We start from the raw sequence: 13,423 nt of genomic DNA, 5'->3' as shown, positions 1-13,423 counted from the left end.
ACACAGATTGAAGGTTTTGGGCAAAATATGCAGGGGGAACGTGAGGAAGAACTTTTTCACGCAGCAAGTGGTAATGACCTGGAACACTCTGCCCATGAGGCTGGTGAAGTGGAGACAATCAATGATTTCAATAGTAAATTGGATGGGCACTTGAAGGAAATAAACTTGCACGGCTACGAGGATTGAGCGGGGGAATGGGATTGACTGGATTGCTCCATGAAGGGCAGGCATGGACTCAATGGGCCGAATGGCTTCCTTCTATGTCATAAATGACACTATGGCTATTTATTGTAAGACACAGCTCCTCCCTACTTATAAACATTGACTTGTGCGCAAAGCTCTCTCTAAGAAATTTTACTTGTCACAGCTCATTCCATGCGATGAAAGGCTGTTAAAACTGTCGCAAATTAGAAATGAATTCAACCTTTTTAAATCTGAAAAGTTACCTCAAACAATTTTACCTTTTTTAAACATTAAATAATCCAAAGTAAATTTGGGACTGTACAGTCTGAAAATACCCCACTATGAAGGGAATAATATCTGTGCGAATGCCAACACCCTACATACTGTTTTCATGATCAGTTTGATTTGTGTCATTCTCTTCTGAAGTCAGAAAATTCATTATCTTTAATAATGGCATTGCGATGAAGTTTATGTCTTTATGCTACATAATTGGTCAATGTGCCATGATATTCTATAGTTCATCACTACTATTTTAGTATCTGGCTCACTGTCAGCACAAACACCAACAGCAACCGCAGAAATGTGTCAAATACTTCTGTCATTGAACATAAAAGGAATGGTTTTGCAAACCTTTGCTAAGTGAATTAATGTAGACTTCAAAGCACTGGAAGACAATGACTAGCACTGCAATCATGAAACATGTACCTTATTTTGATTCACCAGTCATTGATTAATGCAGTACCATAACAGAATTTCAGTTATTCCTCTACTGGTTACAGACATTAGACTATCAATGGCACTGCAACTGTAAAGTGAAATCATGAGTAACATTATCAAATCCTTCTGCGCTGTGAATTTTTCGATGTTTCTATAGAGGCAGAAACCCTCATTGCATTTAAAAACTACTTGGATATACACTTGAAGTGCTGTAACATATACTGGGCCACAGACTGAAAGTAGAATTAGGCTGGATCACTTTTTTTGGCTGCCACTGCCACGATAAGCCGAATGACCTCCTCCTATGCCGAAACATTCCTTTTTCTATGTTTCTATATATACTGCACTTATGGACATTTGGTCCTGATGGCTGTTCCTGTCACATACAATAGTTCCATAAATTAATTACATTTATGCAGCCAAAATGGTAAAAAGGGCATCACAGGAATGGAGGAAAGAGAGAAAGGGCAGGTTAGAGACATCGAAGCTGCACAGTTCTTTTGTCCAGTGCAGTATTGGTATGCAGATGGGGGAAAAGTGGCAACGTGTTAAACGTACCAGGTTTAGAGAAAATAGTTTGGTACCCATGGCCTCAGACACCAGAGCCCTGGGCTGCACATTATTAGTAGGAACCAAACCAGAGTGCTATTCCTCAGAAAGGAGGAGTAGAGTGATTGGGAGGAGCCAAAAGAAAAGCAAATAAATACATGGCAGTTTTAATCAATATAAATTGCATAAATAATAATTTTTATAGTTATTTATCTAATTTACCTGTCTAAGTCCAAAAGGTCATTAAGATGCTTTGATGATTTATACATGAAAACTTGAATTACCTCAAAGGCTTTTCCATTAGTGGACAGGGTGAGGAAGGGCAGAGATTAGAAAAGGTAAGCCCCAATACACTAAGAATGGTTAGTCTCACTGTAATTCATTAAAAAAATTCCTAGTTACTATATATATTCACCTTTCCTTCTTCCTATCACCCAGAACCACCCTCCTTCAGTTCCAAAATACGGTGGGGTTCATTAGACTCAGGAGGGCAGTATCCTTAAACCGCATTCCGGAGCCAAAATGAAGGGAGGAGCTCAGGAGTTATCAGAATAAAAGAGTCAACAAAAGCAACTCAGTAACTGAAGTTCTGATAAAGGGTTATCAACCTGAAACGTTAACTCTGTCTCTCTCTCTGCAGATGCCACCACATTTGCTGAGTAATTCCAGCATTTTGAGTTTTTATTTCAGTAACTGAAGTTCTATCCCAAAACTGAGCCCTAGGCCCCTAATCTTTCTCTTTCCCAAAAAATATTTTTCAAAGATCTACAACATTGAACTATGGCTATGTGTAAGAATAAATATTTTATTCTGAATTGTTAATCTTCTAATGTCTTAAATGGTACTTGTACTGGCATATTTTTAGGCTGGTAAAGGATACAAGGTGGTGGCTGAAACCAACTTCAAGAAAAAATTTATTGCTCTGATTGTTGCAGTTCAGAATTGGTAGCTTTCAAAACAAAAGCTGAGTTATTTAATTCCTCAATTTTCATCTGCTTATTTGTTCCTCATTGCTCCTTACTGAACTTCAAAATATTAATTAATTTGATACTGATAGTTGGCAAAGTTGAGGTAGTTTTTTATTATTATGCATATTATCTTCTCAAGGGCAGTTAGGGATGGGCAATAAATGCTGGCCTTGCCAACGATGCCCATATCCCATTAATGAATTTTAAAAAACAGTAATTCTTATTGCAGAAGAATGGCACAGCAGCCTTATGAATGATCAGCTAAGATATTAGATAATATCCTTCCTGCATGCTAAAGTTATAAGCACACCTGATTATAATGTAACAGATTGACCTTTTTAATAATACTTCAGTATTATCCCCAAATGGCTTTTGTGCAGAAGCATTCACAGATTAAACACTGCTCTGCTCCTGCTGAAAAGAACCTTGATGGACTCTCAAGAAATTTGAGGAGATACACTTTTGGTGAATTAAATCAGGATAGCCAATATTTTAATGAAGACAAAATACATAAAAGCTAGAAGACAGAAGAGGCAGTGTAACCCTATAGGTCAAGGCAAATAGAGGTTAAAGGAGCTGGGAGATAGAAAGTTGTACAATGAATTAATGTGCTGGACATCTTTAATGTGAAAAGGACAAAGTTTACACTGTAGTTATGTTACAAATAAGAAGATTGTACAAGAAAGGAGGTTGTTTGTTCCATAAAGAGATGAAATTGGTATGTGAAAACAGTGAAGTTAATATCAACGGGGAACTTCAATCACACATTGAGGGCTGTATTTTGCTCCCGGTGGCAGGTGCAGAAAATGGGGGCCGCCCCGCACTGGAGCTGCACTGCCGTGCTGCCGCAATCACATGGCGGGGCGGCATTAGTGACACCGTTCACTCCGTCACCTGATGCCGGAGCAGGTGCTGCCGCCATTTTCTAAAAAGGCTGCCAGCCCTGAAAACATTTCAAAATAATAGAGTTGACCTCTCCCTCCATTATCCTTACAATGCAGAGATGACCTCTCCAACTCCCCCCCACCCCTTATCCTTACAGACAATTCAGAGTTGACCCCTTCCCCCACCCCTGCCAATCTATATTCAGAATGCAGCGGAGACGTCTTCCCCTCATCGGTGGTGCTGCTTCTCCAGGATGGGAAAGTGAAGGTGCCTGAGTGCCGTACACTGCGCTGAAGATCGGAAACGGATGGGAAAATTGTGGCGGGTGACATGGTAATGTATGCTGATAGGCATTTTAAATATTTAAACCAGGGTCCCATCGCAGAGCGGTGGAGGGGCCACCGCTTCCCTGCCATCAGTATGATCGGGCCCGGCAATCCCAGCATCAGTTTCCATGGCGGCCACTGCCACTCCGATTCTCCAGCAGCACCCCCAGCCCCGCCATAAAACCTGACGTCAGGCTGAGAACAATATCTAGTCCTGAGTATTGTGTCCAGTTCTGGTCACTGAGACAGACAAAGACATTCAACTGCAATTCATTCTAACATTAAAGATCAGCTTCTGATGAGGAAAGTCAGCTAAAGCTGGGGCACTTCAGTCTCAATAGAATCTTACAGAAGACATATAAGGTAGTACGCATAATGGCAAAGGTAACTGCAGAAATGAACTTTAAACTGAGAGAGTAGGACAATGGGATGTAGACTTAAACTAATGAAAGGCAAATTTAAGATGGATAAAAGGAAGCTCTTCACACTCAAGAGTGATCAACACATGGAATAGACTTCCGGCCAAATTAATACAGAAGAAATCCATGCAGTTATTTAGCAGTTGGATAGTGCCATGGTGGGGGTTGTGAATCTGTCTGATCAATGAACTAAAGTGTACCAAATGGTCTTCCTTGTCCATTTTGATCTAATGTTTTTGGGAAATTTTATCATAGCAAACAAACTTGAATGATTTGAAAGATAACCTTTCCCCCTGAGTGATCACATAGCACAGCAGACAGCTCACCAGTTTTTTACCCCATTGAAATCAATGCAAGGTAAATCAAGTGGGTTCCACACTGGAGGGTGGAGGGGGGGTGGTGGGCACCGGGCATTGATGACCTTCACCAGGTTGAACATTATATGTCAGGCACTGTATTTTGAAAAGATGCATTGATTACCATTTATCGGTCAACTGTTGAGTTATTATTTTATTGAGAAGCCTGGATAAAGGATCAAAACCAATAGTGAAGGGAAACCATTAATGTTGAAACACTAAAGGACAAAGTAAGTGAGGAAAGAACAATTAAGTAATAGCAAACTGGAATTTTAAAAACCTAGGTTGTCAGAAGATGAAATACTGAAGGAGCAATGGAGTTGTGCAATTTAATGTTCTGGGGAGTAACGACTTAGAGTAGGAGACCATATGATAAGTTTTAATGATGCAGGGAGAAGGGAGAGCATTTGCAAGTGCATATTGCACCGAGTAGAAACAACAGAAATATTATTCAAAAGTCAATCATTTGCAAAAATATCAAATTATGCACTTTTATTAGCAAACACATCTGCATTAGAGGTACAGGTGACTTACTCGTAAGCACCGACCTGAACTTAGAAAAAAGTATTTATGTGCCAAACCAGTTACTGTTTACTCCCATTAAAAATTATGGTTCTGGCCTGGGTCCAGTGCACTTTTCTTTTTGAAGTGGACCTATGCATACGACACCTGGCATAGGCTATTTCTTCTGACTAAACTGCAATAATGTGTTATTTGGGCATTATTTGAGACAATGCGAGGATGTGGCAGGATTCATGGAAATTTTCTAACCAGATTGTAAATAAAACACTATTTTTGATCATTAAATATTTTCCCCTCTGTTGTTTTTCTTGTATTCTGGGGCACCACTGCAAAACTATTTTAATTTTAATATTTCTAATTTATTTCAGAACATTTTCTTACCCGGGCAGGATTTGTTTTCTCTCCATCATAGTGCACAGAACGAGACCATTCAAACCATCATGCATGTTCCAGCTCTTTGAAAGAGCTACTGTTACGACCATAGCAGGAGCAACATACTGTCAATTCAGTCCCATCACTCTACAGGTCACAGCATATTATTAAAGTTTTCTCACCCGACTGGAAAAACAGCCAAATTAAACACTCTAGTAACCCCCAGAATAAAACAGACCAAACCAGGTATCTTTAAACAACAACAAATTAACTATTTATTAAACACTAAATCTTAAACACTATTAAGATAAACCTATGTCTAAAGACCTTAAAAATTCTTATTTTAACCTAACTCCCCCATACACACACATACATTCAAAAATAACAGTAGTTAACTGGTTTTAAAAGTGATGTTTTTAAAAATTAGTTTCTTCAGAAAAAATAAATAAGTCTTTGTGGGTTACATTCTTGATGGGTGAGGTATTCTAAAGCGAAAATAATCAAATGCTACTTGAAGTCTTCATGCAAGTTTGATGAAATAGTCCTTCAATAGATAGGCATTCAAAATACTTCAGCTGCAGCAGGCATCAAGGCCACCAGCGAATTCCAGAAAATACGATCAGTCAAGAGAGATTCAATCTTGAAGCAAATACTCCTGGCTTGGAGGTAAAGAAAAGGAATTTTGCTGCCTTCAGCAATACAAATGGCTTCTTCAAAAAAAAAGCCTTTTTTCCCCTCCTTAGGCAATTAACTTAGCCTGTGGCTCCTTGTAGAATTTCTGATGAGAGAGAATAGACAGCTCTTTTCTTCAGTAGCACGCCTCGCTGGAGAGTCTCTTAAAACCGGTTTCAGCTGGTTTATTGCCAGTTTTATACACAGTCAAATTGAAACATTGTACCATGTGACCTCTCTCTTATGCTGTGGCCTAGGGACAGGTGCAACTGGCACCCTGCACTCAGTCTTAAAGGCACACTGTTTTTAATCTGAGGAAAAAATAAACACAAATCCTTGACACCACCAATTAGGCCCACTCCTCTGCTCTTTCCCCATAGCCATGCAATTCTTTTTCCTTTTAAAGTATATATCTAGTCCACTTTTGAGAATTACGACTAAATCTGCTACCAGCACCCTTTCAGGCAATGTATACCTAACATAACAACCAGCTGAGTGAAAAAAAATTCTCATGTCTCCCCCTGTCATTTTTGCCAATTATCTTAAATCTGTGTTCTCTGGTCACTGACCCTCCTGCTGAAGAAAACAGTTTCTCCATTCCTAATCTATCAAAACCCATCCTGAGCACCTCTATTAAATTGGCCCTTAACCTTCTTTGCCCTAGGGTGAACAACCCAAGCTTCTTTCATTTTTCCACTAACTAAATTCCCTCATCCCTGGTATAATTCTGATAAATTTCCTCTGCGCCCTTGATATCCTTTCTAAAGTGTGGTGCACAGAATTTGACATAATACCTTTGCTGAGGTCTAACTAGTGATATATAAAGACTGAGCCTAACTTCCTTACATTTGTACTCTACAGGGTGAATCTTAACCACACTTCAGCACTTCACAAACTCTTCCCCCGCACCCTCGCCCTCAAAAAACAGGCAAAACAGCGTCAGAGGAGAGGGAGTTAAACATCAGACACGTAAATGTGCCTACTTCCATTGTAACCGTGGCGGGTTTGGGGTCAGTCGAGTAACCCACTCTTGAGAGGCGGGTTGATAATTATAATATTTAAATGAGGCTTTGGGCTTCATCTTTTGTCAGCAATTTGGAATTAATGCCTCCAGCACAATTTTCTGGGGCTTGAGAAACCCAGCAGCTAAAGGGAGGTGAGAGCTGCCAGATCCAGCAGCTAAGTGCTTTTGAAGCACAGGACTGCTTCCCTCCAGCCCAGCAGACAAAAGCCTCCCCCCAATCCAATCTCTCCCCATGCCCCACAACCCAAGAAATCTCCCCCCACAATCTCTGACCCCCGCAACCTTTCCCTCCTCTCAGCTGTGCACCAAGCCCCCTACCCCACTGACCCGCCGATCTTCTCGATTGCTGAGGACCATCCACAGCAGTCTCCAGCTGCTGCCTTGTACTCGCCTGACAGCCAGCTAGCCTTCAATCTGGCCAGCAACCTGATGGGAAACAAAGTTAAAAAATTCAGGTCTGTGACCTTGTCCTATTTACACCTTCACCTTTGTTATCTCTTGACCCACCCCCGCTTTACTTGCTTATAACCTTTTACATTTCGAATATTTGCTAGTTCTGAAGAAGGGTCACTGGCCTGAAACGTTAATGCTGCTTCACTCTCCACAGATGCTGCCAGACCTGCTGAGTATTTCCAACAATTCTTGTTTTTATTTTAAAAATTCAGTCCCATTGTTCAATCTGTCAGGATCTCTACCTTCCGGGCCACCGACAGGCAGCCCCCCTCCATGCCTGCCTCCCAGTAAATTTATAAAGCGAAGGATGTTGTATGCATTTTTTTTCTTAAAAAGCTTCATCAGCTTGCCCTGCCATCTTCAAAAGTTTGTGCATGTGAAACCCATTAACATATTCTTTGTTCCTGCACCACCTTCAAAATTGTACTATTTATACTGCCTCGCCTCATTTTTCCTTCCAGGCACTTCCAAAAGCTTGATTGCATTAAATTTCATCTCTGTGTGTTTACCCATTTCACTAGTCTGTCTATGCCCTCCTGAAGTCTGCTACTATTCTCCTCACTGTTTAGTACATTTCCAAGCTTTGCCTCATCCTATAGCCAAGTTCAGGTCATTAATATATCTCCAAAAGAGCAGTGATCCTAATAAGGACCCCTGGGGGAAACCACTGTATGCTACACACAAGTTTGAAAAAAAGTTCACCATTATTCTCTGCTTCCTGCCCTTTATATCCAAATTGTATCCATGCTACCACTGCCCCTTTTATCCCATTTTACCAACAGGTCTATTATGCAATACTTTATCAAGCACCTTTTCCAGGTTATTATACACAACATCAACGACACAACCTTCATCAACCCTCTCTGTTATTTCATCAAAGAACTTGATCAGCTCTTGACAATGTACCTATCTAAAAAGAAGACTCCTTGAGGAGCTCTCATTCTTCCTGCACTTTGACATATTCTGAAGGGATTTCTTTCAAGTTAAATCTCAATGTAAAGCCATCAACATATAATAATGTACAACACAGTACACAGATGGTTGTCTCCATTGCTAGCCAAGCAGAATGCTGCACATTACTGTAGCTTTTTTTATATTCCGTTCTCTGTAAACAGGCAAACAGCAGTTCTGCCAGCTCTATGACTAGCATATTCAATCTAATTTATGAGCCCATAACCTCCTTTTCAGCAGAACAATGCAGCTAAGTACTAATTTTACAAACCACTAATGAACTGGCATCCACCAAAAAATGCATATTTTGTGCAAATCTGCAATGTAACAAAAATATTGTTTTGCAATATGCAAAAAAGCTTTCTGAAAACCCTGAGGTTAGTCTGAAAAAAATTTAGTGTTTAAATAATGATTTACCTTTGATGAATAATTCAGTCTGAAAGCACCATGTCAGCAGTTATCTATAAATAGACTGTGATAACTTTATGCCTCCTGACTGCGGTTGTGAACTAATGGCATCATTATTATTTTAACAGTTATTACCGGAGATTTACCATTGCACAAATGGGAGTTGATTTTTTAAGCTTTTAATATAGACTGCAGTAACTACATGGAATACACTGTAAAGTGCATGCCAATTTAGAAATCTTCCCAAGTTTAGTGATAATTTGAATTGATCCACACTTCCAACTGCTGGGACCACAATTCAATACGATCTGGGTTCATATGCTGTGGTCTGGAAAATGGTAGCAATTCACTTAGACACTTTGAATTGTGCTGCTCACTATTCCACTTGGGACAAGTTCCTGGTAATAGTTGTCTGCCAAGCAAGGGGTCAAGCCCCTGCTTGTCATTTGCTGAATGGCCAACTAATAATGAACCTCCTTGTGGAGGAGGAGATAAGCAGACTCTCTTTGGGTTTGAGTTGGCTCCAATATGATCCGTTGGGGGGTGCGGGGTGCGGTGCAATTTGGATTGTGCACATCCAGTGGAAACTGGGCAGGCAGTCAGACCGATCAAATTTCCCAGTGGTCTTAGGAACTGACATTCCACTCACTTCCCGCAGTCTTCAAATTTAACCTTCTTTAAATATGCAGATTAGGCTATGTTGGTTCAGGACCCAAACTTCTACTTTAACCAGAGACCTGAGTGGGACAATGGTTGTGCCTTTTCCACCTTCTTTTTATATCTTTCCTTGTGTGGCCTGAAGGAGCAGGCGTGCTCTGACCTTTTAACAGTGACCTTTAACAGATGGTAAATCTCCAGCTGGCACTTACAGTCAAGCAACTGACAGGGGGCATGCAGATGAGATTTTAGCTCTTGGGAACTGTCAATGATTGACTAACCAATGTGAGTCACAAGGGGAGCTCAGATCCATTCTATTGAGCATCACATTACCAAAAGAATACAGATTGATTGGGTATGAAGGTCCTACCTGAACAAGCAGCAGGAAATTTACCAACATTCTGTGGTGGTAATCAGTAACTCCAACTGAACCCTCATGTACACTGGAGGGTCCATTAACCATGGCACTTAACAACATGTGCCTAAGTTCAATAGGCTTAGGTGAGATGTAAGAAGAGAACATGCATTCCCTATTAAGAAACTCCACACGTGTAAATTGCTCAGCAGTTTGGTTTGGACACTCTTAAGAAAAGCTTTCCAGATGTGATACACCCAGCTGACCAAAATAAAAAATCTTTCAAGCCTTGGGAATCAAATACTGCAACAATTGTACAACTCATTTTGACAGAGAAAGGTCTCATTTTCAAACATGGACATTATAAATGTCCTTGAAATAATCAGATGCGTTTCTGGAGAGAGGTGTGATTTGGACCCCTTTTTCAGAGGCATTTGAACCCTTGAGCATAATGAGAAACTTGCCTTGGTCGATCTTGTCAATTCCCTTCATGCTTGTGAAAATATCTATTTAGTCCATCTACTTTTCAAAATGTTTTTGTGGGGCTTCTCCTGTCATAATTTTGTTGTAAATTCCGAAACAACATAAATGTCCATTTATACCACCTCTTTGGGATTTATGCCAATCTTTCTGCAGATATATAACTCCATTGTGCTCTGCTCAATGGTCCAGATGGTTGACTATTCCAACATAATCCTGGCTGGTCTCCCACATTCTACTCTCTGAAAACTTGAGGTCATCCAAAACTCTGCTGCCCATGTCTTAACTCGCACCAAGTCCCATTCCCTTATCCCCCTTGTGCTCGCTGACCTACATTGGCTCCTGGTCAAGCAATGTCTTGATTTTGAATTCTCATCCTTGTTTTCATGACCCACTCCATGGCCTCACTCCTCCCTATCTCTGCAATTTCTTCCAGCCCCACACCCCTCCAAGATACCTGTACTCCTCTAATTCCAGCTTCTTGAGCATCCCTGATTTTAATCACTCCACCACTGGTGCCACGTCTTTAGTTGTTTAGGTCCCAAGTTCTTGAATACCCTCCTACACCTCTTCACTTCGCTTTCTTGATTTCTGACACTCCTTAAAACCTCTTTGACCAAGCTTTTGGTCATCTAACCCAATATCCTCTTTTGTGGCTCAGTGTCATACTTTGTTTTATAATGCTCCTGTAAAGTGCCTGGGGACACTTTATTACAATTAAGGTGCTATATAAGTTATTCTTGTTATTTTGGTTCACCTCCCAGGAGCTGCCAAAATTGGTTTGGTCTTTCAGCTATCAATGGGGCTTCCAATGGGAAGAATCAAATATGGATTTTCCTCATTTCCAGCTCCAATGGCCTCACCTGCAATGCCAAAAACATCTCGTGTTAAACCAGAAGTCTAATTCATGGGCACTTCTCTCCCCAGATAAATATCTAGTTTAATTTGACAAGTGCAGTCAGATGAATTCGTGGAACAGTATATTGGAGTACCAATGTGAAGCTCCATAGCAATGAGAAAGTATTAAAATAAAACTACCACAGGGTAAGGAAGCATAGTGGTGACATTGCAAGACTTATAAATCAGAGAGCGTGAGGTCAAATCCCACCATTGCAGTTTTGAAATTTTAATTCTGTTTAAATAAAACTGATTCACTAATGCCACCATTAGGGAAGGAAATCTGCTGCCCTTCCCTGGTCTGGCCTGTGACTCCAGTTCCACACCACATGGCTGACACTCAATTGCCAACTGAAGTGGCCTTGTAAGCTATCTAGTTTTACCAAACTGTGAGATACAGCTGCGATTCAAGAAGGCCTTTTCAGAGCAATTAGGGATGGGAAATAAATGTCAATAAACAACATCCACTTCCCAGGAATGAATACAAGTAGGTTCTTGCTCCATACCATTGCATGTTGAACACAGATACTCTGTTGTAAGGAAATCCTAGAGAGAAGCCAGAGCAACCTCACTAAGAAAGGAAAATTGAAGAGGCACTTATCTCCAGGACAGGCACTTTCTCATATTAGCAATCTCAAAGAACCATTTGTGAAAATCTGGGAAAAGTTCACTCAGCCACCATCTCAATCATGGAAGCTACATAACCCAAGGAAACCAAAAGAATGATGAAAAACAGGAGGCAATGGAGAGATTCATCACCTAACACATAGTGAGATAGGAGAGCATTTGCCTATTTAGCCCCAGCATTATATTAATCTGAGCATGTTCATTCCCCTGCATTAATGTAATAGAAAGGAAATGACCTAATTGTAATGATTGTATGAATCATAGAATCGATACAGCACAGAAGGAGGCCATTCGGCCTGTTATATCCACTGCCTGCTCTTTACAAGAACAGCTCATGTAGTCCAAAATCCCTGCCTTTTCCCCATAGCCCTGCATTTTTTCTTTAATTATCCAATTCTCTTTTGAAAGCCTCTTTTGAATCTGCATCAGACAGTGCATTCCAGATCCTAACCACTCACTGTGCAAAAATGTTTTTCCTCACGTCACCGTTGCTTCTTTTGCCAATCACCTTAAATCAGTGCACTCTAGTTCTCAACCCTTTCCCCAATGGGAACAGTTTCACCTTATCTACTCTGGCCCGAATCCTTATGAATTTAAACTCTTCTATCATATCTCCTCTTAATCTTCTCTCCTCTAACTGAAGTTCCTCATTCCTCAAACAATTCTTGTAAATCTTTGCTGCACCCTCTTGAATGCCTTCACATCATTCCTAAAGTATGGTTCCCAGACTTACACAATATTCCAGCTGAGGCCAAAACAGTGTTTTATAAAAGGTTCATCATAACTTCTTTGCTTTTGTACTCTATGCCTCTATTTATAAAGCCCAGGATCTCATATGCTTTATTAACCTCTTTCTCAACCTGCCCTGGCACCTTCAATGATTTGTGCACATATACCCCAGATCCCTCTGTTCCTGCACCCAATTTAGATTTGTACCCTTTATTTTATCCCTTCATTCTTCCTACCCAAGTGAATCACTTTACGTTTCTCCGCATTAAATTTCAACTGCCACGTGTTCACCCACTCCAACAGCCTGTATATGCCCTCTTGAAGTTTATTATCCTCCTCACAGTTCACAATACTTCCATGTTTTGTGTCATCTGCAAATTTTGAAATTGTGCCTTGTACGCCCATGTCTAGGTCATTAATATAGATCACGAAAAGCAGTGATCCTAACACGAAGCCCTAGGGAACCCCACTACATACCTTTCTCCAGTCCGAAAAACAACTATTCACCTCTGTTTTCTGTCACTCAGCCAACTTCACATCCATGCTGCCACTGTCCCCTTTATTTCATGGGCTTTAACTTTGCTGACAAACCTGTTATGTGGCACTTTATCAAATGCCTTTTGAAAGTCCATGTACACCACATCAATTGCATTACCCTCATCCACCCTCACCGTTACCACATCAAAAAATTAAACCAAGTTAGTTAAACACAATTTGCCATGAACAAATTCATACTGGCTTTGCTTAATTCATCCATATCTGTCCAAATGACTGTTAACTTTGTCTGGAATTATTGCTTCTAAAAGCTGAGGTTAAACTGACTGGCCTATGGTTGCTGGGCTTATCCTTACACCCTTTTTGGAACAAAGGTGT

At 40.5% G+C, this 13,423-nt stretch overlaps 1 protein-coding gene across 5 annotated transcripts in view; it reads right to left on the bottom strand.

Moving 5' to 3' along the window:
- Positions 1–13,423, bottom strand: part of LOC137373907 (spectrin beta chain, non-erythrocytic 1-like) — a 362,769-nt gene that overhangs the window by 265,722 nt on the left and 83,624 nt on the right. Inside the window, exon 2 of one of the 5 annotated variants that reach the window (XM_068039483.1) lies at positions 7,321–7,419. The exons of the other annotated variants lie outside the window; for them this stretch is intronic. The gene's annotated coding sequence lies outside the window, so the exon portion shown is untranslated. The remainder of the gene's footprint in view (positions 1–7,320; positions 7,420–13,423) is intronic. 5 annotated transcript variants of the gene reach the window in all.

This window comes from Heterodontus francisci, chromosome 9, assembly GCF_036365525.1.
Source record: "Heterodontus francisci isolate sHetFra1 chromosome 9, sHetFra1.hap1, whole genome shotgun sequence".
NCBI lineage: Eukaryota > Metazoa > Chordata > Chondrichthyes > Heterodontiformes > Heterodontidae > Heterodontus > Heterodontus francisci.
The sequence above is the reverse complement of the archived record's forward strand: the minus strand, read 5'-3'. Positions and strand labels throughout refer to the sequence as shown.